The sequence below is a fragment of the Acromyrmex echinatior genome, chromosome 16 (assembly GCF_024713525.1).
Source record: "Acromyrmex echinatior isolate Ae372 chromosome 16, ASM2471352v2, whole genome shotgun sequence".
Lineage (NCBI taxonomy): Eukaryota > Metazoa > Arthropoda > Insecta > Hymenoptera > Formicidae > Acromyrmex > Acromyrmex echinatior.
The window spans coordinates 7,569,727-7,596,026 of NC_141867.1; the positions used below are offsets into that span (position 1 = coordinate 7,569,727).

The window sequence follows — 26,300 nt, forward strand, 5'->3', positions numbered from 1 at the left end:
ATATATATATGGTATAATTTAATTCATTTCTATATTTTTATTTGATTAAATGTACGTCTCGTTTTGTGTACAACGACTTTAAAGTGCACTGAGTACACATTTTGCTAATAAAAAATTTTATTAGCAATTTGTTAACCTATTAGCTATTAGTTAACCGTGGAAGCACAAATTTCTTCTCATGTTAAAATGCTTTTCAATCCTGAATGCATTTTTCTTCATTTATAGGAATTCTATGAAGCACATCTCTGCCTTTCAATCTAAAAATAATATTAGCTTTTTCTGTGCAACACACACACACACACACACATTATGAATATGTTCAATTCAAAATTTTGAATAAGAAATACAGTTTTTGAATCCAATCGCATCCAATTGAATCCAATTAAATCCAAAAAAAAGTATTCGCTATTTAAAATACGGATAGAAAAAAATTTCCATCCATTTTAATCCATTCTCATTTGCTGGGATAACGATCTTAAAGAATGGGGTTGCTGGTTGGTCGAAGTGACGTGTCACGCGCTGATTGGCGCAGACGCCCGTCCGATACTTTCGAACTTTCGCGAAACTAGCGCGCTCGAACCCCTTCGCGCTAAGCGCCAGTTTTCGTACATTATCCGCGTAATCGTGACACGTATATCATTTCGCGAAAATCTCCGCCGAATCTACTTTGATCGGTGATCCGACTTATCGCGCATTGAGCTACTTCGAAGAGCCGTTGCTGTACGGAAGACGATGAATAGTCGCAGAGCTCCCTTCGAATGCCGAAATCGCCGAGCCGATCATCAGTGTGGTAGGCGATGTTCGTTTCCGAGAACGGTAAGTGGACATTTTTGTTTTTCCCTACCGTTTCGTGGCGGCGAGAAATGTCGCGGCGTAAACGCGTCGCGGCATCTCTCGAGGCCTCGTCGAGAGATGATATAATGAATAAAACATGTATTTAACGTGACCGCTGAGCGAATTGAGATGTCTATGACGGTCACGATCGATTCGTCGTTATTAACGCAGAATCTCGTCGACTCGCGAAACGCCGAAACTGTTGCGCGACATGATCGCTCACGTGACCGTTATTTTTCACGTTCGATGTCGAATAATTTGAAATTAAAACAATAAAAACAACAGATTTATGAGCTAAACTAGATATTTGCTAATTATCATCAACAGCACGTCGTTATAATATAGAAATGATGTCCAAATGACTCCAAAATGAGTATTAAAAGTCATTTTCCGATTCATTTCAATGTCATTTTGACTTGTTGTTCTGCTTGATAAAACAATTTCTAACAAACGTTTCGATATCTATGTTAGGTCATTCTTAATGTTGACATTGAAAATGACCCGACAGAGATCGAAACGTCTGTTAGAAATTGATTTACTGTTTATAATAATTTTAACATTAAATATCTATTTAATTCTTGGCTCGTTTGTTTTTATTGTATTAATTTGTAATATTAATTTTTAATGGAATTTTGATATAATACAAATAAAAGTACATTCTCGCTATATATTGTATTTTCTATGTTTTCATTCTATTTCCGCGAGCAACTAAATTGATAGCTTTTTACTTATGTTGTAGCAAATGAACGAATATATTCATCAATATAGGTATAGGATCTTTGTGTGTTTTCACTTATAAATTCGAAATGAGTGAAATGCGTCGAGATTAATTATCGATAATAGGAAGAGAATTCGTTCTGCATGATATTGTTGAAGATCAATCTCGTATCTTTATTCACGCGGTGCCGACAAGCTCGACATTTGCGATCGTCATGCTACGATCTACGATGGAGATTCGTGACGAGCATATAGTGATCGAGAAAAAAACGTGCGATGCTTCCGCGAACGCCTTGGAAAATCGTGCGACGCAATGCTTCTGCGAACTGCAGAAGTGGGGAACGAGGGAGGTCAATATCGAGTTGTTTGTCTTCAGATTGTTTTCATATCTCACGGATACGTAAACACAAGCGATACACTGTGCGACACATTTTTTCATATCTTTTATATTTTCCGATATTCGACTCGTTACTTTCTAACAGACGTTTTGATCTCTATTTTGGATTGTTCTCAATATTTGGATTGTTGACATACAATTTTAAAAATTCAACGGAATACAAATTATAAGAATAGCATTAATCGGACAAAGTAATACTAAGATATCATAATAGATACATAAATATCGAAATTAATCCGTAATCGTTGTCGTCCTTTGCGATTAATGGAGATAGATCATTTATTGATATGTCAATCTGAGTTTTAATATAGAATAATCAATATGTAAAGGTTGTAAAAACCAAGCGAACGCTTTTCGTCTAATATTACATGATCGCAAACAGTAACATTAATACTTAACTAAAATTTAACAGTAGCAAGTTATACAAAATATGAAATGGGTCACTCTATACCTAATTAATAATTTGTTTAATTTGATTAATTACAAAGTGTTTTTGTAACTCAACGTATAGTAATGAAAAAGTTTTTTTGATTTTTTTCTGAAATTTTTAGGTTGATGTTCTGAAATTGGCTGATCGAGAGTTGGCGAAAGGCATATATCATGAGGAGGATCGAGAGATTGGCTGAAAGATTCGTATTCATGATTTATCGGCTTGATTTAGCGACTTTCCCGCTGGCCCATCGCCTGACGAAGATACTTCCCGGCGATTGTTGATAACTTCGTGAGATGAGGCTCGAAGGTAAGAAAGTTAAAGGAGATACTTTAACTGCATGAATAATAAGAGGTACGTGCGATGCTTTCGGAAGAGGAGACGCGGAGGGATCGATAGAATGGGGAAGCGTACGCACGATGTTGGAATATTTTATTTATTAGAATCGATCGAGAGACGCATGTTGAATCCGCAATAAGCTCTCGAAAATTCGTCTTGCGTAAGATCTTCAGTTGATAACGAAAAATCTATATCGATTCTCTCACTTTTTTTGTTGAATTATTGATTATTTACTTTTTTATCATAATATTGTATTTTTTAATTTGTCAATGTTTGAGTAAATTTTTTAATAATGATTTCAAATATTAATAATAAATTGTAAAACAATATACACTCAATATATAATACATATAATGTTATTATATAATATATATATATATATAGTTAATGGAAGAATGACTTTAATGAAGAATCTAAAAATTCAGCTATTGATTAGATTTCATACAGAAAATAATTATGTTGGACTATTAAAATAATTATATTGGACGCTCAAGCTACAATATAATTGCTAAAATTTATTATTATTAAATAATGTCAAATTTTTTACGGTATTATTAATTATTATCATACTTGATAATAATTCTTATATAATTATTTTATTTTATTATTTTTTAAGTTTTTTTTATTTTAATCTCATCTTATAATTATTTTAATTCAATGTAATTATTTTAAAATCTGTATATATAGGTAATTTTTAGACACTTCAGCAAAACCATTCTTTTTTTGTGTAACAATGACTTTTAATGAATGGACTTTTAAAGAAAGCAGATCGCTCACACAGAAAAAATTAGATAACTGTTCTCTTAAATTAAATTAACATTTTCATGTCTGTTTCTATCAATAAAAAATAATTTAATCAGTTTATTCACATTTTATCTTTTTCTAATTTTAAGAAATAAAAAAAGATAAAAATAAGTTAAACTAAAATTAAAATTAATCTACACTCTTTATTATTAATTTTTTAAAATAATTTATTTAAGATCATTACGTAAATAAATTGATTCACTCGAAATTAAAAAAAAATAGATATGAATTTCTGATTTAGTAAAGAAAATTATTGTAAACATATTGTAGACATCAGTGATGAAAGCCGACGAGTGAAATGCTTTGTAATTTTGATGTTCACAGTTCGAAATTTAAATAAACATGGGATTTTTATGCACGATAAAGAACAAATATTTGGCCATTTGAAGAAAGAGTCTCATTTAGAGAGATTCTATTACGTTGAGAGTCACTGAGCGTCTCGAAGAGACGATTCTTAGGCCGCGGAAATGGAATTTTTTTTTATTTTTTGCAATCGTCGTCACCGGGTCGCTCGTGTTTCGAAATTCATTTTACGTGTCGAGGCGCCGCCACGGGCTCGGTTTCGGGGAAGCGTCTTTGTGACCCCCGAGTGGCTTTCTTCGTCCTCCGTCCCGCTCCAAACATCTGCTCGTCGTGCAGCTAGGAACACTTTTTTTTTCAAATCGCGGGGGCTTTGGCGAAACAGAACGCGCCTTATGTCCGTAAGTACTAGAAAAAAGATGTGTAAATCACGCCGTTGTCGCGATGCATTCGTGTCTGACTTAATTATCGCTACTAGTAACGGTAATGAAAATCAAAATCAGGCGTCTCATCTAACGGGAGTGTCCAACGCATGAGTATGTGCGTGAATAAGTGCGTCCGGAATAGACTTTTTTCATTATTCTTATTTCATCAAATGTTTGTAATTACACGCTGAGAGAAAGGTATGGTATTTGTGACTGCAATCACATGGTAAAATAATTACACTGAAAGAAAAGATTGGCTGCTGCAGTCAATTAAAAATACTATGCCATATTCAGCTAATCTTTTCTTTCAGTGTCTGTTATAAGAGTTTCATTTCTATAGCCATTTAAAATTGTGGTCTTTCTCGAGGACAATTCATATTCTTATATACTTATTTAAATATATAAATATAATTATTATCATTAATATTATAGAGCAATAAAAACGGAGATGCTAAATATAATTTATTTTACTATGCAATACATTACAGTCACAAATATTAAATACTAAACACATGCAATTATTTTAGATGCAATTATAGTCGTAAATATCAAATATCAAACACTTCTCTCACAATCAGTGCACTGTTGAACGTTCCATCCACCTCTTTTTACGAGACACGAATTAGATTTATATTGATCTCTCGAGTTCTCGCTTCTTGTACGTGAAGACATTCATTGAGCTCGTCTCGTATTTGAATGCAATTAAAGTCGTCGAAAGGCACGCGAAGTGACGAAACATTGCGGGTTACCGCGCAATACACTACTTATACTACTTACAAATCGCATTCACGTCCAGTGAATCGTTCTCTTTCTCTCTCTCTCTCTCTTTGGTAACCCGAGGCTCACTCCTCGCGTCCTTGATCATCGTAGACCTCGCGCGTGCCCGATATTACGATACCCGTAGTATCCGTTTTGGTCGTTTTGGTCGTCCAACTTTTCTCAATTCGGTACTTCGCCGCGTGCACTCCACACTGCCACTAAATACGCCGACCGATCTCCGTAATGGATGGTTTCCTGAGCAGACGACGGTGGACATGTGAGAGTGCGACGAGGCGGAGGATGTATAACTCGAGGAGAGACGGAGAAAGAGGGAGAGATGGCGAAAGAGAGAAAGAGAAAAATCGTCTCTTGACCCCGAGGTCTCGAGGAAAGCATACGAGAGAAGAATATCGTCATCGTGTGAGAAGGGGGGAAGAAGAAAATGAAAGAGATCTACGCTCGCCCTAGGCTTATCTCTTTATCTCGTTATCGCGTTGCTTCATTTTTGCAGAATCCGAACGAACTCGCCCGTTCGGTCTCGGCGATCCTACACTGAAAGAAAAGATTGGCTGCTACAGTCAATTAAAAATGCTATGACATATTCAGCTTTCATATCAATCTTTTCTTTTAGTGTACCGAGAGTAAATGATCTTCGAATCCTGCCGACCGTTCCTGATGATGACAAAGGCCGAATGTGCGTCGCCGAAATACAGAAATATCTCGCATAAAAATATTCCGTCTTTATTACCGTCATCGCATTGCTTGATCCAATCGTGTCGATTATTTCTAGTCGGGAGGTCAACCTTCGGTTGTGGTTTCATCGGCGACTGGAAAGGTGCGAAGTTGATTCTTGCTCGGCAGCGTGTTGGCGTTGTTCTTGACCTGACGGAACAATGCACGGAATCGGTGAATGACCCGGCGTCTCCGCATCTTGCGTAATCGTAAGATCATTCGTGTGACTTCCTCGAATAGACGGGCAATTAATGAAATTTATTGAAGCGCGAACGATAAACCTCGACTTCTTTATAACACGAAAGTGCGATCTCTTTATTAATCGATTTCGCATCGACATGTTTTTTTTCCTGTTACGTTGTCTATGAATAATTGTCGTCACTTATCGTCATACTTATCTCTCCATCCATTTTCATCTGCAATTTATCTTTTTAAATTAAGAATATTTTTTTTACGCTCACGGCACGGAATAACGTCAGATTTTTTCCAGGGGATCTTCAGAATGTACTATGTTTTTAGCCCCATCTTCAAATAAATTCCGAGAAAACAACTGAATGAATTAGGAAAACGACGACGCACGTGCATCGCTTCCGGTGTCATGGCGAATCACAACGTACTTCCGCCGCCTCCTACGACGAGGGTGCGATACAAAACGGCCACGTACTTTTTCTGAATTACGTGAACGCATTTACAATGCCCGACAGAGATCGATAAACAGCCTCTCGAGCTACCTGTTGTCGCATCTCGTTGAGGAATCTCGCGAGACAGACGTGCGCGTGAAGGCCGAATCGAATCGGATTTGTTTGTCAGATTCAGAGTCGAATGGAATAAAATAATTTCTGACGGTAAAGATGAGCGCGATATTTTTTTTCAAACGTCCTCTCTCGCGTGTCGATTATCTCAATCAATCTCGCTTGTAGGACTTCGTTCCCTCTGTCGTTATCATTCTTATAGCACCTTGAATTGTTTCGAATTGATAGAATTGAAAGCAGATCGAGATTGGCTTAGAATGTGCCCACATGTTGCGCAAGTACCGACTGCTCTTCGACGTAACGTCGCACAATGAACGATTCATCATTCAACGACACAATTCAGTCGCGACTCGTCGAGGGACAAACCCGACCAACGATTCCGTAGTCCACGTTTCCCGTGGGAAAACACTCGGTTGCAACTTGGAAAAATGATTCCACAGCGAACCATGTGTACACTGAGAGAAAAAAACCGTAATTTAATTATAATTTATAGTCATCTTCGGTGCCAACTATACATTTTTTAGGAGAAATGTAAATATAACTGTTATCATTACAGAGAGAAAAGTTTGGTATTTGTGACTATAATTATTATTACCAAATGATTGCAGTTATTATAATTTAATTATAATTGATAGCTATTTTTGGGCTAATTACATAGATTTATTGATAAAGCTATACATATTATTATTAATATTACAACCATTATAGCAGTAATAATCATAATTATAATAATTTGTAATATAGTTACTATTATAGTTATATAAATACCAAAAATTTTTCTCCTGTCAATGCCTAACAGCTATTGAGTGAGAAATAATGTTAAATACTATTAGTTTACTGCGCTGTAAGTTGCAATAATGGTAAAATACTCTATCAAATTAAACTATGTACATCAACTCCACATATAAAACTTGAGTAACTTGTCATCACTATATATGTCTATCTTTAAGTATACAATGTTAGTAATAATAATTATATTTGTAATTCTACAAAAAAATATAGTTGCTATTGAAAATGACTATAAATTATAATATTGCAACTATTTTTCTCTCAGCGATCTAAACATATCAATGACACGGCGGTTTTTCCAATTGTCATGTATGTATTTAGATCGAAACTTGTGGATTCAGACACTGCATCACAAAATAAATTTAGCTTAGGTGTACTTGATGTATATATATTTAAATTTAAAATATAAGCATACCTGTTCAGCTTGGCGAGCAGTAGCGAGAGGCACTTATGTTTTCGGAGTTTCCGGAAGGTTTTGTTCTATGGTAAATATGACCTAGATATATACATTACGACGTGCGATCTATTTCAGAAATGTTTTGGCTGTCGACGTGCCTCGTTCGCTCTTTGCAGCCAATGGAAATGGCACGTATCCGCAGGCGAATCGATAAATCTTGATTTGCTTCGCAGCAAAGCTAAGCGCCAAATTATTTTCATCACAAAACAGACCCTTGTTTTCCCGCGGAGATATTTTTTCCCCGTAAATCGCTGCTTTAATTTATTATCCTACAAGATACCATTTTTCTATTAATATATTAATCAATTTATCCTGTAAGATGTTATTTTTTTTATTCTACGCAATAACTTCATTGAGATAATTGAAAGTAAATAAGATACGGAATAATGATTAAACAATTAAGCAGTTTTTACGATAATAATAGCGATGAATGGCCGGTTTGTCTTATACGGATTGTGAATCAATTCCTCGCGCATCGTCGAAGGTCGGGGAATACGCTCTCGTTTAATTGCGGACGGTCGTGAGTTATTTTTGACGAATGTTAGTGGTGTCAAGGCGGACATAAGATTGGCCGTATTACGCCGTCGTTGCGTCGTAGCATTCGGGGCTATTGTATTGCGTAAATCAATCTACATCCTTCTTAGAAGCGGCGCTTGCGGAGATAAAGTTCAGAGAATAAAAATCAGTGCCTATACTTTTTCCTGTTTTTTTTTTATTCGATTTCAATGATCTTTCGCGCGCGAAGAAAAAGATACGGCTCCATATCACGGTTTACTCGATTTATTCTCATTGCGATTAAAATCCTTCACGTAAGAATCTGATGAAGCACTTTACAAATTGGATAATTTGTAATTTTGTAACATTTGAGTCTCTGATTAATGAACGGTAAAATCAATTGGAACTCCTTATCCAATAACTGTGAAAATTGAATAAAATAAATAATTTAAATGGATTATAATCGATATTACTAGATTATAATTTAAATAGAAATTAAGAAATAATAAAAATTGTAATTTAAATAATAAATTACAACATATAACATTTATATACTTTTGACCGAACGAGTACTATAAAAATATATTTTAACAATTTTTTATTGCATACTGTATTTAGTGTTCTTTTGTGTCGCCATATTCGAGCACATTGTTAGAATTAACGACACTGTCGAAGTTGGTCAGACAAGTAGGTACTCGAGGGACTCAATTCTGATCACAGTGAAAATTCCACCTGGAAATTCCATCACGCATCGTGCGCGAACGGGAACAGATCGCCTTTTCGTAACAAGGCCTTATTTATCTCGCGTGCGTGTTCGGTACGCCGGACAATTGCGTCGGCGATGGTTAAACCGGGACCTGCGAACTGGTTTTTCTTTTGAATGAGTAAATTATGGAGCGCGCGTACAAGAATTCACCGTAAGAATGACGACTCTCTTTTCAGTGGCGCCATAAAACACGCCGTGGTACGTCGAGATAAGCGAATACACTCGATGAGCAGGTTGATTCGGTAATCACGAGATGTGTAATGAGAAATGTTGTGATTAAACCGGGATGCACCTCGAGATAAATTGAAATCAGACGCATCGAACAAACCTTTGCTCTTATCGTATCGTGCATCGCGTTCTCGCGCACAACGTTCGTGAGCAACGAAGTTGCGATAGATCCGCGCGAGATAACTATCTGAAGACTTTTTTCCGCAGATATTGAAAATTTATATTCATGAATTGATTTAAAGCGTGCGAGAAGGGTGAAATGCCCGAAGAAATTTACATTCTAGAATGTAAATAGAGAGCTCCTCTCTCTCTCTCTCTCTCTCTCTCTCTCTCTCTCTCTCTCTCTCTCTCTCTCTCTCTCTCTCTCTCTCTCTCAAGAGATGCACGAGCGCGATAATTAAGAAATTTTCTAGCCGCTATTAATATAGGCAAACGCGAGACAGAAGATTTTTTCGCCAGTAAGTTGGAAATTTATATTCATGAATTAGTTTATATGTATAACGCCTTGGAGCGAATTACATTCGCTCTCTTTCTCTCTTTATCAGATAATAACGTGTTCAATATATTATCGTGATACTTGTTTAAACGAATTGTTTTAGCGCATAAATCGCGGTGTATTAATTATATCTACCGATCAATCCGTTAAACATGACAAATTAGATATACCGAGATTATTTGATAAGATCGCGTTTATTTTTGCTGTTGTCCTATCCCTCATCATTGTTAAATACGGTGATAATTGAAGCAAAAGCATCTCAGTCCGACATGAATCCAATTTTGAATTAATCGTCTATAATTGGAGTATCGATCATGTAATTTTTTCTCTAGAGCGGAATGAAAATTTTCATGTACATATATATGTAGATATATATCTATGTGTATATAAAAATTCGCTTTCATGTTTTCGCTAGGAAAAAAGTTACATGATCGATCCCCTGTCTAATTGTAAACCAAAATTAGTAACGCAAGGGAAGGTACAGTAAATAGTGACAAGTATCCAGATCCGAAGAAAATTTTGATAGCCAATGTGAAATAAGGCCAGATGAAATAAGGCAAAAATCTCACTAAAATCCACGAGGAGACACAGGATAACAATAGAAGGCAAGCAAAATGAACTTTAACAGACCTATATATCTAAGAAGAAGAAGAAGAAGAAGAAGGAGAGAGAGGGAGAGAAAGAGAGAGAAACGATTCTCAATCGTCGGAATGTCTCTTATTATAACTACACGCGATGCACGAGTACGATAATTAAGAAATTTTCTAGTCGCCATTAATATGAGTAGCCGCGATATACGTCGATGACGTACTACCGCTGGCTGACAGTCGCCTGAGGCGACTTTCGTTGCCTCGCCGTAAGCATTTGTTGTTACATTACGCACATCGGTGCCCGAGGGGGTATATGGCAGCGACATAAAAACGCGATTAACATCGTTACGTTTCCCTTGTATCCATTAGCATACCCGATTACGATTTGCAATTCCCGCTTGTGGAACGAGATAATTAGAAAAGATTGCGCGTTCGTTTCGTACTCTGATTCGAACAACACCTCGAGCGCGCGAGGATGTCAGTTTTTCTGCTTTATTTCCGCGCCCGCTGCCGCATATAAAGCTGTAATTTCCGTTTGATGGATATCGCCGAATTACAAAAAAAAGCGTTGCGCTTACCGGCCGTAATCGCAGCTCTTGGCAGCGCCTGATATTGTAACTATGTGCAATTAACATAATAAAAGATGCGTTCGTAATCGTATTGTGATGACGTGATGTAAAGACAGAATTCAACAGTTAGTAGATTACCGGAATTACTGTAAGATGTCGTTTAATCTTTACACCTTGAGAAAAGAAAAGTGTTTGATATTCATGATAGTTAAAATAGTAATTGTTAAAATAGTTATAATTATAGGAACTCCATTTTTATAATATAATTATTACTCCTATAATGTTAGTATTAATAATTATATTTATACTTCTACAAAAAAATATATAATTGTTACTAACAATGATTATAAATTATAGGTGATTCGTGGAAAGATGCCACAAGGCCAGCGAGAGGACAGCGAGAGAAAGACGCTACTACTTCTACCAATGTAAGTGTAATAATTTTAATATTAATCTCGGTTCAACTAACTCTTCATTTTCCTCTATTTCTAAGACTTAGAAAAAGATGAGGAATAAGTTGAGCCAAGATTAATCTACATTAGTACTATTAGAAATACCACAAACTTAGTAACGACACGAACATGTACCGTTCACTTGTCACGCGGTCTGTTTATATTTCTATTTTATATTTTATGTCCTTGACTACCGCTTGATAATTATTAATATACATTATAGAAGATTAATATCCATTATAGAATAAGTAATGGCCATAATTATGGTAACATGTAATTATAGTCATAAGTCTTGTACTTTTCTCTTACAATTAGTGTAAAAGTTTTGTGGAGAGATTCTTGACATAGATAGAGAAACGCGTTAATTGCCATCGAGATGCTGCTGTACAGTTTACCGATCGCATCCTCGATCGATGAACCGCGGTGGTGGATAATAGTCTCTCGCGCATACCGTCTTGAACTCCTCGAAGGGATAATCGCGTTTGAAACACAGATCCAGACCCTTCTCAGTTTAGGCTCATCGCCGATAAAATCTGACATCGCTAAGCCGTGGACACGAAGATCCTCGTTTAGAAAGAAGAATCTGGTAGTCTTGCCGTGTTATTCGATGGTCAATCGAGATTAGGGAAGGCACGATCTCTGGAGCAGAATGGTCTCATTATTTCGTGGCAACGACTTTCACCGGTAATCATTACGCCCCGTAATGATGATTAATGGCTGCGTTGCGCCTTTTATTACTTTAGGAAACATTGTATACGAAAGGAGATATATTGGTTCAAGTAAATCGCAAAAGCGGTTTTACATAGTACAAATTTCGTCGTTAAAAATTTCTATATTCGTGATTTTTTTTCTTTATATTAATATTTCTATGTTAATATTTTTTTTTTCAATAAGTTCTTCGCAGTGTATTAAGATGCATTATCATTATTAACATGTTTTATACCGCGATAATTTTAAGTGATTTGACTATCAGCGCGTGGATCACTAGTGTCTTATTTGTTTGTGTTATATTTGATAAATATATACATGTATTTTACAATGGTTAAAAAATTACAAAAATTATTATTATAAAGAAGAAGATATTTCTTTTCATAGTCAAAATATCAAACTGAAAGTTCAATGTGGGTCACGGTATTTGTGACCATTCTTTACTTATTTAATTTTCTATACTTTCTAAATCTGAATCAGATGGATAGTCACTAATTATTCAGTGGCATACTTTGCACTGATAATCAGCGAAATTCAATTAAAAAAAGAAGAATATTTGAACATTATATAAAATTATACTATACTAAAATATTGATATTTGCACATTAATTTCAATCTTCCAATACATATTCATGAATTTAAGCACTAAAACAAGGTTAGATCACATAATAAAGATTAACTAGATTAATTTAATTCACATTTAATTCACTAATTACCAGTGGTATACTTGGCACTGATATCAATGATTATCTATTGATTCAGATTTAGAGAATATTCTTATTATTATTTTTTATCATTTATTGTATTATATCATGAAATCACTATCGCGATATGCAACGCAGCTGAATATGAGAATTATAATGCGTCAACATATATTTTTTTTTTTATAACAAATATACATCCAGATTTGTATAATTTCTAAGATCTAAGACTCGGCATATATATTTAATCTAATCTCATAAAGGCATGTATTTATAAAATTTTGAAAACAAAATATTCTTAAACAACGGACTAAGACTTTGCGTCGTGCTTGCAGATGTCTTCTTAGCTCATATTGCTTTTAGTCTCACTCCTTTCGTGATGCATTCTAGGAAGTGCTACAGAGAACTTGGTGCAGACTCTTTTGTTTACCCTCCGCAAACCATGTCGCATTGTCGTAACGTAATTGGCGGAACAAGCGCAACGAGGTCCAGAGATTGATGAGCCCTCTTTCTTTTCCTTTAAGATTCGTCGGAATCTTTTGAGTTGCACTCTCGTTATAACGTTCGATGACTTTCGTTGCGTATCACTCCAAGAAAAAGATATAATAGTAGCAATTATATATAAGTGACAACTGTACATGTTTTACAAAATTAAAAAAAAATGTTAAATAAATTATCTTTATGATTGCAATTAATTCTATACATAAAATTCATATAATTATCACTTATTATAGTTGCTAGCACTAGTTTTTTTCTGCATGATACAAGAATTTTTTGCATGGCACAGTCACTTTTAAAAACATTGCATGAATTAATTAATACGTACCTCTGTATACATTGATTACATTAATTTACATAAATATAATTAATTTTTTAAATGGAAGTAATTTATGTAATTATTATATATTAATTTACATTCTTTCAATGTGAATTAATATCTAATAACTACACATGAAATATATTTCCATCATTCGTACATTTCGTTCATCTCGGGGAATTTTTCTTGGATACTTTTGTTCAATCCTCTTATACAATCCTCTCGACTTTCAGCTATTCAGTTTTCTTGTGCTTACGCTTAATCCTAAATGCTACCTAGCTCTTTCTCACGTGACCACTTAAGGCTTGAAGAAAACGGGACGTGGGACCGGAGAGCCGTCCGCTCTCTTAATCGCGGCACTCCGCAGCCGCGAGCGGCCGGTATTATTATGTGGTCAACCTATTAGGGACTCGCATTATCAGCCCCCGTGAGTAGGTGCATAAGGTCTCCCTCCTTCCCCGTTATCGTCGCACTGACAAAGGTTCCACGATTTATCGCGCATCCGCGAGTAAATGTCCCTTGAATAACGACTACAATAGATTTTACGACATGTACTCGTTAAGCAAATGCGACGAAGAAATATTGAAGGTTTCGGAGCTCCATTTATTTCTCTGAACGAATTAACAGCGATAATCGGCAATATAAATCTAGTAGATCATAAATACAATTGCTCTGCAAAATCCAGCGGGCAAAATATGAGATTTATCCTCCAATAAATTTCCAAAATGAAAATACCACTCTTCACTTCTTGAAAAAGAGAGACAATTTTCCCCCTTTTTGTAAAATGAAATTTCACTCCAAAAGTGAGATTTCGCTCCTTTGAAGTGAAAATTCATTTTAAAAAAAGGGGAGGGGGGAAATTGTCACTCTTTTTCAAGAAGTAAAATATTTTCACTTATTTTCAAGGGTGGTTGTATTTTCACTCTCTCGGAGAGATTTCACTGCAAGAAATTTAAAGTGTTTAGAGCTTTATACCGATAAAGTATACATGCGACACGCTCGACGGTCGTTCGGCGCTTTTGCGGTGGTTTTACTGGCTTACCGTATCCAGCCTGCGTAATCGGGGAAACGTTAGGAAACGGCAGTTAAGTCAGAGCACAAGAGAGTACGCGGAAAGAGGAGGGCGGCAACCATCGTCGAATCGTCACCGCGGCACGCGTCTCGTGCACACCCGGTGCGTAAACTCGACAAGATCCACCTGTCAATGAAAAGTATCGAGAGTTCTCTCGTTCTCTTTCCCATTCGTGTCCCTCCCTCTCTTTTCGCTCCGTTCTTTCAACCACCGAGTGAACGGTGCGATGTAACCATGTTGAACAAATAACCTGTTACGTCGTAACAGTTTCTTCGCCTGGTCCCGCGCGTGTATAATCCCCATCTCGTTAGCAGTGCCCTTGTACGCTTCTCGTTCTTTATTGAAAAAGAGCGACGAGAGAGAGAGAGAGAGAGAGAGAGGGGCGTCCGCCGAACAACTACCTGTCGACAAGCGGAAGTACAATTCCCGATATTCTGAATTTAGTATCCGTATGCCGCTATAGCTGGTCGCGTATTTATACAGTTGCGATTTCCTGTGCACGCAGAGCGATAATTATTTTTTCTATCTTTGATCTACCAGCAGTAAATTAATCCTTATTATTATATCGTTGCGTTCTAAAAAGTTAATTGATTTAATTAACACAGGTATTAATAAGTATCCGGCAGATTCGCGTGTATTTCTATTAAGACTCTCTCTCGTTCTTGAGATACGTGATTCTTCGAGTATAAAATGTAATTGGTGCTCCTTCGAGGATTGCGAAAATAAGGATTAATTACAATATAATAAATTTTTCTGCCGGTCTATTCTTTCGCTGTTATGCAATTTATGATTCAATGCTGAATAGAGTCATCATTTATTTTATTTTACGTGAAACACGTGCGGCGGGTATGGCAATTAGTGGATTCAGATTCCATCTGAACTGATAAATTAGTAATGTACAGCGTATTATATGTGGCAATCAGTCTCATCTATACTTTTCGTAAGTCCATTTAGTTGTTATGAATATTGACTTGTATATAATTATGGAATATATGATTGTATTTAATATACTTACGAAATTTATTTGCGATATATATCTCGCTGTTCACGTATAATAGTTCACGTATAGTGTGTTAAAGTTATTTTTTTTTTTATTTCCTTCCAAACTTATTCGCGCGTGCAAAATAGAAATATACATATATGTACGTATATTCTCAGTCATATTTAAAATGTTATTATGATTTACGATTTATAAGAAATCAATTGAGGAGGCAGAATGAAGATACAATTCTATTTAGGCTTTTTTTTCGGAGATTAGCTTTTTTATATAAAATTGATCGTAACATAGAAATGTATTATAATATGTAACTTCTTAAAGACATTACAGAAATTTATTTATGTACTGTATAATTCATTTGTGTGTAATAAAAAAGTAGGAAGTTATTTTTTTAATTTAATTTTTATTAAAAGTCAAAATTTTGTAATCAGGTCTTTATTCCGGCCATCCTCTTTATTATAAATTTCTACTAGCATTGAAATAACTTTTAGTTGTACCTATTATTCTAACAAATCGTATAAAAATATGTATATATAAATACAAGAATTTTAAATTTATTATCTCTTATCGTTAAGTTTATGAAATTATATTAGGTGTTGGAATTAATTCGTAGCGTTTTTAATGAAAGAATGTTATTTATTTCACATGAGCATTAAAAAATACATTAATGAAAGTACTTCCCATCACTTATAAAACGCTACGAATTAATTCCAACACCTAATAATAAATTTGATTTTTATACAGGTAAGACTGGTCAGCTTAAACAAACGTTAGATATCTATTGCATGTCACCAAAAACGTCGAATGACTGAAAGCGAGCGTGGGTTGAAAGTGTGAATGTTATTCGATTGCCGAAGGTGGAAATGCAAACACAGGACAATCTTGAGGCCGATTGCAAGGCACTGTGGCTTTGAAAAGATTTGCAGTCGGTTAAGCGGGTAACCGCGAGCGAGAATGTGACGAATTTACGCGCCGCTTCTGACAATTCGATTTCGCAGTCGCCCAAGTTCGACCGGAACGGACGCACTCAGAATAACATCGTTGCTGGTTCAGCGGCTAAACGGATATTTCGATGCTAATTCCAAGCCGGGAACAAGCTATCGTTCGGACTCGTTGAACTCATTGCAGAGAAAATTTCATCAGCGCTGAGAGAGAGCCAACCTGCTTTTTACATTTAATTAGAATCAAGTAATACGTTTTCGTTAAACATGCACGATTCATATGAAACAAAAATGTTTGCAATTATCATAATTTAATTATAATTTATAGTCAGTTTCAATGCCAATTATACATTTTTTATGCATTTTTTGGTAGAACTATAAACATAATTCATTACTATTATAAATTTAATTTTAACGTCACAGTAATAACTAATAATAATGAAGTCTCTTCGTAATTATTTTATCATGCAATTATAGTCACAAATACTGTACACTTTTCTTTGTGTATGAAATGATAAAAAGAGAAATCTATTGGATTTCTTCCAATGTAAGGTTCTAGAAGCTAAAGAGGACAGTCAATGGACTCGCATGCACGATTTAACATCTTGAATCACCGTGATTCTGCGTAGACGAAGCAAATTCGATCACGCTTCATTCTCTCTGGTTAATGGCCAGAGTTTTCGCAATATCGTAATAGTAATGACACCAATGGGCCCACGTTTGACACGAGCCAGTACATGATTTATACTCATTGCGCACATCACTTTAACGTTCGCCATATCCGAGGCACTTTATTGCAAAAACTTTATAATGCACTGCGCCCGACGCGTTGTTTAATCGGCGTAAAGCCGCGCGTAGGTAGAGTTTTTCTTCTCGGAATCCATTTCGAAGGCAGTGCCTGCCTTCGTAAATATATAAATACGTACGCGCGCGTGTCTGGCGGTTATTAATAAATTTTGCGGCAACGCCAGTACATCAGTAGCCATAGCAAATCTCGGTAATGCCACGATATGCGTCAAAAAGTCAAAGCAGTATATTAATGCGAAAAAATGCAATATTTATGCGCATTGATTTTACACACGCACATAAAATCATCCATTTCTCATTTCGATTTTCACAGCGTTTTCCGACTTTCGTATTGAGAGAAAAGCATTTGTTATTTATGATTATATATAATTATATAGTAAAATAATTACAATTAGAAGTTCTATTTTTATAATTATTACTGTTATAATATTAATAATACTACAATCGTATATTTATAATTTCATGTAAAAAATATATACAGTTGGTTTAAAAAACAACTACAATATTATTATAGTTATTTCCGGAGTTAACTATATACCTTTTTGTATGTAAAATTATAAATAAAATTGTTACTAATACATAGCAATAATAGTATAAAGAAGTTATATAAATTGAGATTTTTATCATTATTTTACAATACATTTTTATGTATTTCTATTATATTAGAACACAAAGATGATTATTTTTTATTGAAATGACTTTTGATCTATTATAGATGATAAACTGTCTCTAATTTTTTTTGTATTACTTTTAAATGCAATTTAAAATAATTTGTAATTTTTTCAAGTAATATATTGCATTCGCCTTATAATCTCTTTAACCATAATTATTTTAATATAGAATTATAATCGCAAATACCAAATACCAAATACTTTTTCCCTTAATGCGGATATTAAGAATTCAATATCGAGTATATCATTAATAATAAAATAAGTACTCACATAAAATAGGCTCACGACGTTAATCCTCTTTATATTTCTTGATGATCAATCATTAAAATTTAATTAGCTAGTGCATTAATGATTAAATACATATATCAGTAATAATCTATCGTGCTTTAATCGTAGGCTTTTTGCTTTCAGGAACTACACAAAGTCGATCCGAAGTAAGAGGATGGAATAAATGCCACGTCCGACTATAAAATCTCTTGTGCTTCGACGATTTTGCGATGAACGGCGCCAAAAGAGTTATCGCTCCATGACCGGTAAGTTCTTATTTGAAATTCCACTTGAATGTAATCAGGTACCGTCTCTTCGATGTGATTACCGAGCGATTTAGCGGTACGTTCTGTACGTGCAAAGGATTAACTATGTAACTCGCTTTTAACGGGCATTATCGTTAATTCGATCTCATGACGAACTCATGATCAATAAGATCGCGGCATTACGAGGAAGAAACCGGCCAGAGAATGGTCTTATACCCGTCCTGAATTAATTTTCCAACCCAGCGCATTTTGAATACAGACATCTATAAATTACGAGGGCAGACTCGAGATAAACTTTTAACTCGAGATAAAAATCTCAAGGCCATCACAAGGTCACCGAATCGGCGTGAAACTTGCATATATTCTTTCTTTTAACCACGTTACACTTGACGAAAAAAAAAGTTGCATTTCAATCTCGCTTGACGAGAAAGGAAGAGCCGTGATCACGGCATGATCCAATACGAAGAGCGTTCTTGAACGACACTCGACTTTCGTGAGGAAGGGTAGAAAGAGCGAGGGGGAGGAAATTCCGCGCTTGAACGATGAAGGAGGAGAAGGAAGAGGTTGTACTACGAAGGATGGAGAGAAACGTTCATTATTCTATTCCGGCAGAGCGAGGCCAGCAATCTGGTCTTATAAAATAAACCACTCTAGCTTGTCCGCAGTCGGCGCGACGCGTCAAATAAATCGTAGCTTCTTACAAGTTTACTTGCAATTTTAATCATATCTCCTACTTCGATCGTCCTTTCTCTTTATCGTCCTCGATATTCGACATCTTTCCGAATCTCTCGTCTCTTCTCTTCGTTTCATATTCAGGAAATAAATCCTCTACGGATACTTTGATACACAAAGCGAAGCGAGCAAGAGAGAATCAAAAGGACGAAGGACTGAGATGAGAGACACACAATGCATCGCAATGTACATATGTTGCACGGTTCTTACCGTTCGAGGACGTTTGCATTGAGAAAACGCCAGTCAGAGCTTCGACTTTTGCTCGGATAACGCTTGCTTAGTGTCCATCAATGTAGAATAATATTTGTCTCGATTTAACTTTCAATCTCTTTCGAGATTAAAAAAATAAAAAAAGTGAAGAATAAATTAAATCGAAATTATAATTAAAATTTATATTGGTAAAATGAGTACAATTCGCGCTTTTTTTAGCCTCACAGAAATATTTAAGCAGATTGTAAGGGCATAAAATACATATATATTTAAGCTTTAAACAAACTACATACATGTGAAAGTTGTGTTCATGACGTTCTATTTTTATTGAGCATTTTTATATTATAGATTATTTTATTTGATATTAGTTTTATTGTTAGAAATAAAAATTTGTTTAATAATCACGGAAATCTAAATTTTTTAATATATATTTTAAGTACTAAAAATGACTTGTGCAAAGTTTTGAAATTCATCAATAGTTTATAACAAATAAATATTTTGTTTATTTACGGAACAATTAATGTCTGCAATCTCAATGTAACTTTATATAAATATTTTTGAAGTCATAAAGTACTTTTATAAAAAAATTGAAATTTTTATTATTATTTTATAATACATTTTCATTTATTTCTATTAGAATACAAAAAATATTTTAATAAACAAAAATTACTTTTTATTGAAATAACTTTTGATCCAGATGGTCAATTGTCTCTAATTTTTTTGTATTACTTTTAATAATGTAATTTAGAACAATTTGTAAAATCTTTTCAAGTAATTCTATTGCATTTGCCTTACAATCTCCTTAAGGACGTATGTGAAATCGATTATTTGAAACTGATTGAAACGAACTGTCGGAATCTTGTCTCAGAAAGAGACGTTAATCAGCAATTTCACAAGAGGCAGCCTGGACATCACCGGATGCAAGAAAGACTCATGCGAGCCACGCGAGCGTGGACAATACGGGAGGCAAAGAAACGCGCGTGTAATTCATCTGGAGCGTGTATATTATCGTTCGCGCGGACCTGCTCGCTCGCGGCGTTTTGCTCGTGTAAACACCGGAAGCGAACACTGTTACTCGCTTTATGATTCGCTCAAGACAATCTTCTCGCGGCACTTCTTCAGTCTATCCAATCTATACACTATCTAACTGCCGGTTTATAATTTAAGAAAAAGCTGGGCACGATGAAGCCAATAATTATTTTTGTGTCGAGGGGAGTCAAGGGGAGGAGAGGGAATCTCGGGATAGTTGAAATTCAAGCGCGCTTCATTCCATTACGGCGTTAACTTAGCCGGAGATTAAGTGCTCCAAAACACCATTACTTTACGAAACGCTTGGCGTCGTAGAGCCAAAAAACGAAGCGCGGCAAATGATCGCGGAGTCGCAAGACCGATTTACTCCCGACGATAATCTGATTCATCGTCGGGGGATCTCGACTTCTCGAGACGGACGCGCGCGTTCTGGAGCTCTCTCTTTGTCGCGCGCGTGCGCGTTCCCTTTCTCGATCTGGAATTTGGATTAAAGAAGACTCGGTCGAGAGCCGTCGAGACATGCGAGGGAAGAGATTAAGTAAAGCCGGAATAAATTACCTCCCCCTCTTTCTCCCGCCTGCTAAATAAGCTGCCTGCTAAATAAGCTGGCCGAGGGACGCATTCGGGGGTTAAACTTCACCATGTCTTGCACAGATAGCTGGAGTGCAACGAATTAATAACTTTGTTCTTTAGGGACCAGTTTCGCAACTTATGGTTGGCTCTTAATCGAGGTTTAACTTATTTCTCATCTCTTTCTAATTCTAGCGTTAGAAATTAAGGGTTAACCATGAATTGTGAAACTGGGCCTAAGTAAGGTAAAGTCGATTTTTGTTGAAAATTTTTGTTATACTTTTAAATACAATCTATAGCTGTACCTTCGAAACGCGTTGAGAGTCACGAAGAGAAGTTGCCGGCCGTATCGTAGAATCTCTCTGCGCTTCAAATTAATTAGTCGATCGATTAACCGATCACCTTGCCGTGTTTCTTAATCATTACCTGCGCGCTCTCTCATTATCATGGTGGCACGGAGAACGACTTTACTAGTAATAAAACGGAAAGGGATAGCAATTAAATCGTCGTTCTACCTTCAAGGTTAAGGTTCACAGAGTTGTTTAATTACTTGTCGGCGATTTTTATCTTAACGATTTTATTATGTCGCGTTAGCTTATCGCGTATGTATCTAACATGTACTTAACATATTCGTTATTTAGTATTGCTGGGAAAGATGATGCTCATCCAGGAAATAAAATATATTCGCTGTATAGTATTATTATCGGAGAAAGTATGTTGCGCCAGGATAGAAATTTTTTATAGAAGATTCGCGTTCGTGCGACCGCGATCGAACGCATCGGGAAATAAATGGCACGAGTCTGCTTTAATCGACCAACGAGGCAATACCAATTAAAATTGCATTCCCGAACGATGTCTTCTCGCTCGTATGCACGCACGCGAGCAAAACCTCGTAGCTTATCGATATATCGTGCGCGTCATCGCCCCTGGTTGCTTCGATGACGCGTATACATTTTCGCGCATTTCCGCAATGTAACTACCAGTCTGCACGTTTCATATCTGCGCTTCATCATTAAATCGATTATATTATTGTGATTATTATTATTCTTAGCTGCGTCAATTATTTAATTTCTAGAAAATTAATATCCTATTTTTTCACTAGAAGTAATGAATTAGTAACCATTTTCATTTTTTAAATTAATGTAATAAGGTAAAAAGTAAAAAACGAACAAATATGATTGTCATAAAAATATTACACTTTATTCAAAATTAATGAGATGTAAAAAAAAACGGGTGCGTTTCGAATCTTCCTCACAATCAGGAATATTCCGAGTGAACTTGAAAATTAGCCATGTAGTACATAAATAGACTGATAAACATAATAGAATATATTATATAAATATAGGCAAAAGGTTATCAAGAGGTTATCTTGGAAGTTAGACATGACATAATAGATAATTCAAACTATAAAACTTATATTGAAAAATTCTTTGATAGCCAAAGTAGTAATATCTATAATATAGATAAAACTACTTAAATTCGATAACTAGTTAGTTCGATTTAAGTTTTTATATTTTATAAATTATTATATTTTATGTAAAATTAGCTTAGCTTCTAATATGGCCTTTTGATAACCTTTTTGTCCATTGTTTTGTTATGTTTCTTATCGGTTTATTAATGTATGCGGTTAATTTGCATGTTCACTGTGTTTCACTCGGAGCATTGTCGAGAGAGATTCTGTGAGTTCAAAACACGTTCATTTTTCATTAATATAGAATAAAATACAATATTTTTATCACGTATTCATATTTACTCGCCATTTATATTATATTATTATATCATTATTACGTATTACAAACTTTTCACATACACTTTTAGATCAATATTATATTTCTTATATATAAAAGATAAGATCGTAAAACATTTTGACTTTTTAATAATTATATTCTTTATACTGACGAAATATTTATATTTGAGAGATTCTTTATTATTTATTTCCATACTAATTTATTTATTTGATCTTTTTAACGAATAAGAAACATTGGTACTTTTAGTGTTAATTTTACTCCGATCTGCTGAGCAGAGAATGATTCATATTCTTTCTAAGAACGGCGATTATTAGAAAACTACTAAAAAATTTTCCGACTAAACAGATATTCAGTGGGACATTTTAGTGAATCGCGAATCTTAATGTAATAAATTTTCTACGATAAATTGTCACTTGACATGAGATACCTGCTCAACTCGGCTTTGCGAATTCTGACGACGTGGTCCGCCCACGTTCGTCTCGCGTCTGCATCTTTATCTATAAGTATATATACGAAACAGGCTGCGTACTCACTATATTACGGCTCTCGCGATCTCCTTTCCGAGAAAACTCCTTCGACAGCGTCTCGAAAACTCCCCTCGGCCTCTTCACGCTCCCAGCTTCTGATCTCTACTTCTGGCGCTTCTGGCTTTTCTCAATCCGCTCTCAGGAACCCTGGTTCTCTCTTTCTCACCCTATCGAGCATCGGCGTTGATCGCGAGCGACCAACGATACCGACGTTGCACCGTCGTGATGTCGACCGAGGAAGGGTTGAAGACAAGACAGGGCGGAGGGATGACGAAGAAGTGCGTGCGTGGAGTCACTGCCGAGAGGAGGAGGTTCGCGTGTCCGCTGCGGAACGAACACGAGCTGATTCACACTATACACGCATTCCCGCTGTTATTTCAGGCCGACGCATCTCACGCATCCGACAGCGGCGCGTCGTCGTCGTTAAAGATCCTCGTTCGCTATTCTTCTCCACGCGCGTTCCATCCTTCGGTTCTCGTCTTATCCGACTGTCCTACCGTTCCGCGACTCTCTTAATCCCGTCACCATACACAAAAGAGTTCGTCCATTCACTGACACCGTGACTGTCACCCTCGAAAGACTCTTTGGTCTTTTGTCACTGCGAATGTCCACCGGGCACTCGCTTTCGCGAATTTTCACGGATGATCTCGAGAGTATTGACCGATACCGGTCAAAATCGTTCGATCGATCGATCTTGCTGTCTTGACTGACGGTTCCCTGTTTCTCTCTCTTTCTGTCTCTCAATCTTGAGACTACTCGAGACTGCGACGTCGCGACACTGACGATACGCGCTACTACTCGTGGCAGAGCACTACTTCTCCGAGAGGAGGATGTGCACGAGGAAAGCTCGGGGCGAAGTGCCAGAAGAGCCGTCGCTTGAAATAACCGCTCGTCCACGCTCGTTCCCTCCGCAACCCCTCGTGGGTTAGTCTTTCCCCACTACGACGGATACCGCCGAGTACCGGGATCGCCGGCAAAACTCTGAACCCCACTACTACCATTCTGACGGCACCTTCCCTCTCGCTCTCTTTCTAACACCGCGCGCGTCTCCTCTCTTTCTCTCTCCTCCTCTCTCCTCTCCTCTCTCTCCTCTCCTATCCTCCCGCCGCGTCGCTTCTCGTCGTTCCATCGCGTTGCGTTTGCGTCGCGTTGTCGCATCATGCGTGCGCTACTCATACGCACACGTGCGCGCGCGATGCAGTTTTCGCGCCATTTCTAGATGCGCCGCGCGAAGGCCAGTTAGAACCTCTAATATGGGATCTCTCCGTTTTTCGTTACGTTTGTTCAGGTACTTTTTCAAAGTGCCAGAAATCATACGCTCTTGGTTTTTTTTTCACGTAACTGCGAGCCACAGAAAACTCCAGACAAGATAGAAAGATGGATAAGAAAAGAATAATTCGAAACGTCGAACTCTCCCAAACATTCGAACGTTTAGAATGCATCTCGTGGACAGAATCTCGTCTCATATCGGAGTAATCGCGTGAATCGCCACCTAGCAGGTAATTTTGAATACTTCACGGCCACCATCTCCCTGGGCTGCTATCCCTATTTTTCTTTCGTCCCTTCGTAACACCGTGTCCGGAACACATTCGGGACATGTGTTGCCCGAACGTCGACCACCTTTTCGTTTTCCTTCACCCGAGACACCCGACACACCATGAACGGCGATGGTGGTGAAACAACCGAGATTACTAGTCGCTTCTCCTTCTCAGTCACCTCTCTCTCTCTCTCTCTTTCTCTCTCTCTCTTTCTCTCCCTCTCTGCCTTCGCATCTCCCTTTCCCATCCCCTGGCGATGTCTGTCTCCGTCCGTTATTTATAGAAAGCCACGATGACTCGCCTAATCGTAATGACCTCACGGCGCAGACCAGAATACCTATTATTATCCAGTCGAATTAATGAAACTCCCCCGTGTTAATTCGCCGTGTTATATTTGCCGTTTGCAGAAGAGACACACGGTCGTTTTGTCTCTGTCCACTCCTTAATTTCTAACTCCTTCTGACATAATATCGGATCGCTGATACTTTTGCTCGGCTCGTCGTCGTACACGAGTAAATGAGCCTTTACTCGCGATAATTAATCGACGGTGTCGTTAATGAACCGCGTGCGCACCGCGAAATAACTCGTCGTACTAAGATCTCGTTCATCTCCCGTGCGAACGCCGTAATTCTCTCCCGCCCCTCGCGGTGATTCATTGATTTATTTTTGTGTAGTTTAATGCTAAGTGATCGCGAGAATGCGCGATCGCGACGTAACGTATACCTAAAGATTTATCTAGGACATGCTGAAAGAGCAAGGGTCTTTGTCGCATCACACATTCTTCTAAATATAAATCTTTATGGTGCCCCGATCTTAAAGGAGCCAGATCCTTTCGGCTACGGATGATATCTCACGTCCACGTGCCCTGTATGAATTTATCTCACGCGTCATGGAATAAATCCCCTCCGATTACTACGATCATTTCTCTCCGAGAGATTAATACTAGAACTGCCGAGACCCTGCTAGAACCGCTAAAGATGCCAATTTGGCATCTTCTAATCTTGTTTTCGGTGAGTGAAGCGTTATTTCGATATTATTTATACAATATTTAAGATTGTAATCATATATTTTTGATATTTTGCAATTACATAGAAATAAAATTATTGTACATTGCACTGAATTCAACAGTCACATAGTTCTAAATTTATGTAGAAGTTGTAGCAATTTTAAATGTCATGTTAAAATTGAACTATAAAGTCTCGTTGCGTTAATCGGAATTCTAGTGGAAAATGAACACACAGATCAGAATTTTACAGTTAATTCTCTTATAATTCTAGTCGAGATATAACCAGATGTCCAATCATGATAACCGGAGTTCTAATTGAATTCGGATGTAATTACAATCTGCTGGTTCATTCATTTTCCATC

The 26,300-nt window shown here is 36.6% G+C and overlaps 2 protein-coding genes across 5 annotated transcripts in view; one reads left to right on the forward strand and one right to left on the reverse strand.

Moving 5' to 3' along the window:
- The window catches only part of LOC105147047 (fibroblast growth factor receptor homolog 1), a 53,090-nt gene extending 28,778 nt beyond the window's left edge, over positions 1-24,312 (reverse strand). Inside the window, exon 1 of one of the 2 annotated variants that reach the window (XM_011057773.2) lies at positions 23,401-24,312. The gene's annotated coding sequence lies outside the window, so the exon portion shown is untranslated. The remainder of the gene's footprint in view (positions 1-23,400) is intronic. The other variant, XM_011057770.2, reaches the window with a different exon arrangement.
- LOC147907109 (uncharacterized) overlaps positions 82-26,300 on the forward strand; it is a 105,374-nt gene continuing 79,155 nt past the window's right edge. For 2 of the 3 annotated variants that reach the window (XR_015547815.1, XM_087414815.1), the window contains exons 1-3: positions 82-2,687; positions 11,237-11,307; positions 18,457-18,578. The gene's annotated coding sequence lies outside the window, so the exon portion shown is untranslated. The remainder of the gene's footprint in view (positions 2,688-11,236; positions 11,308-18,456; positions 18,579-26,300) is intronic. The other variant, XR_015547816.1, reaches the window with a different exon arrangement.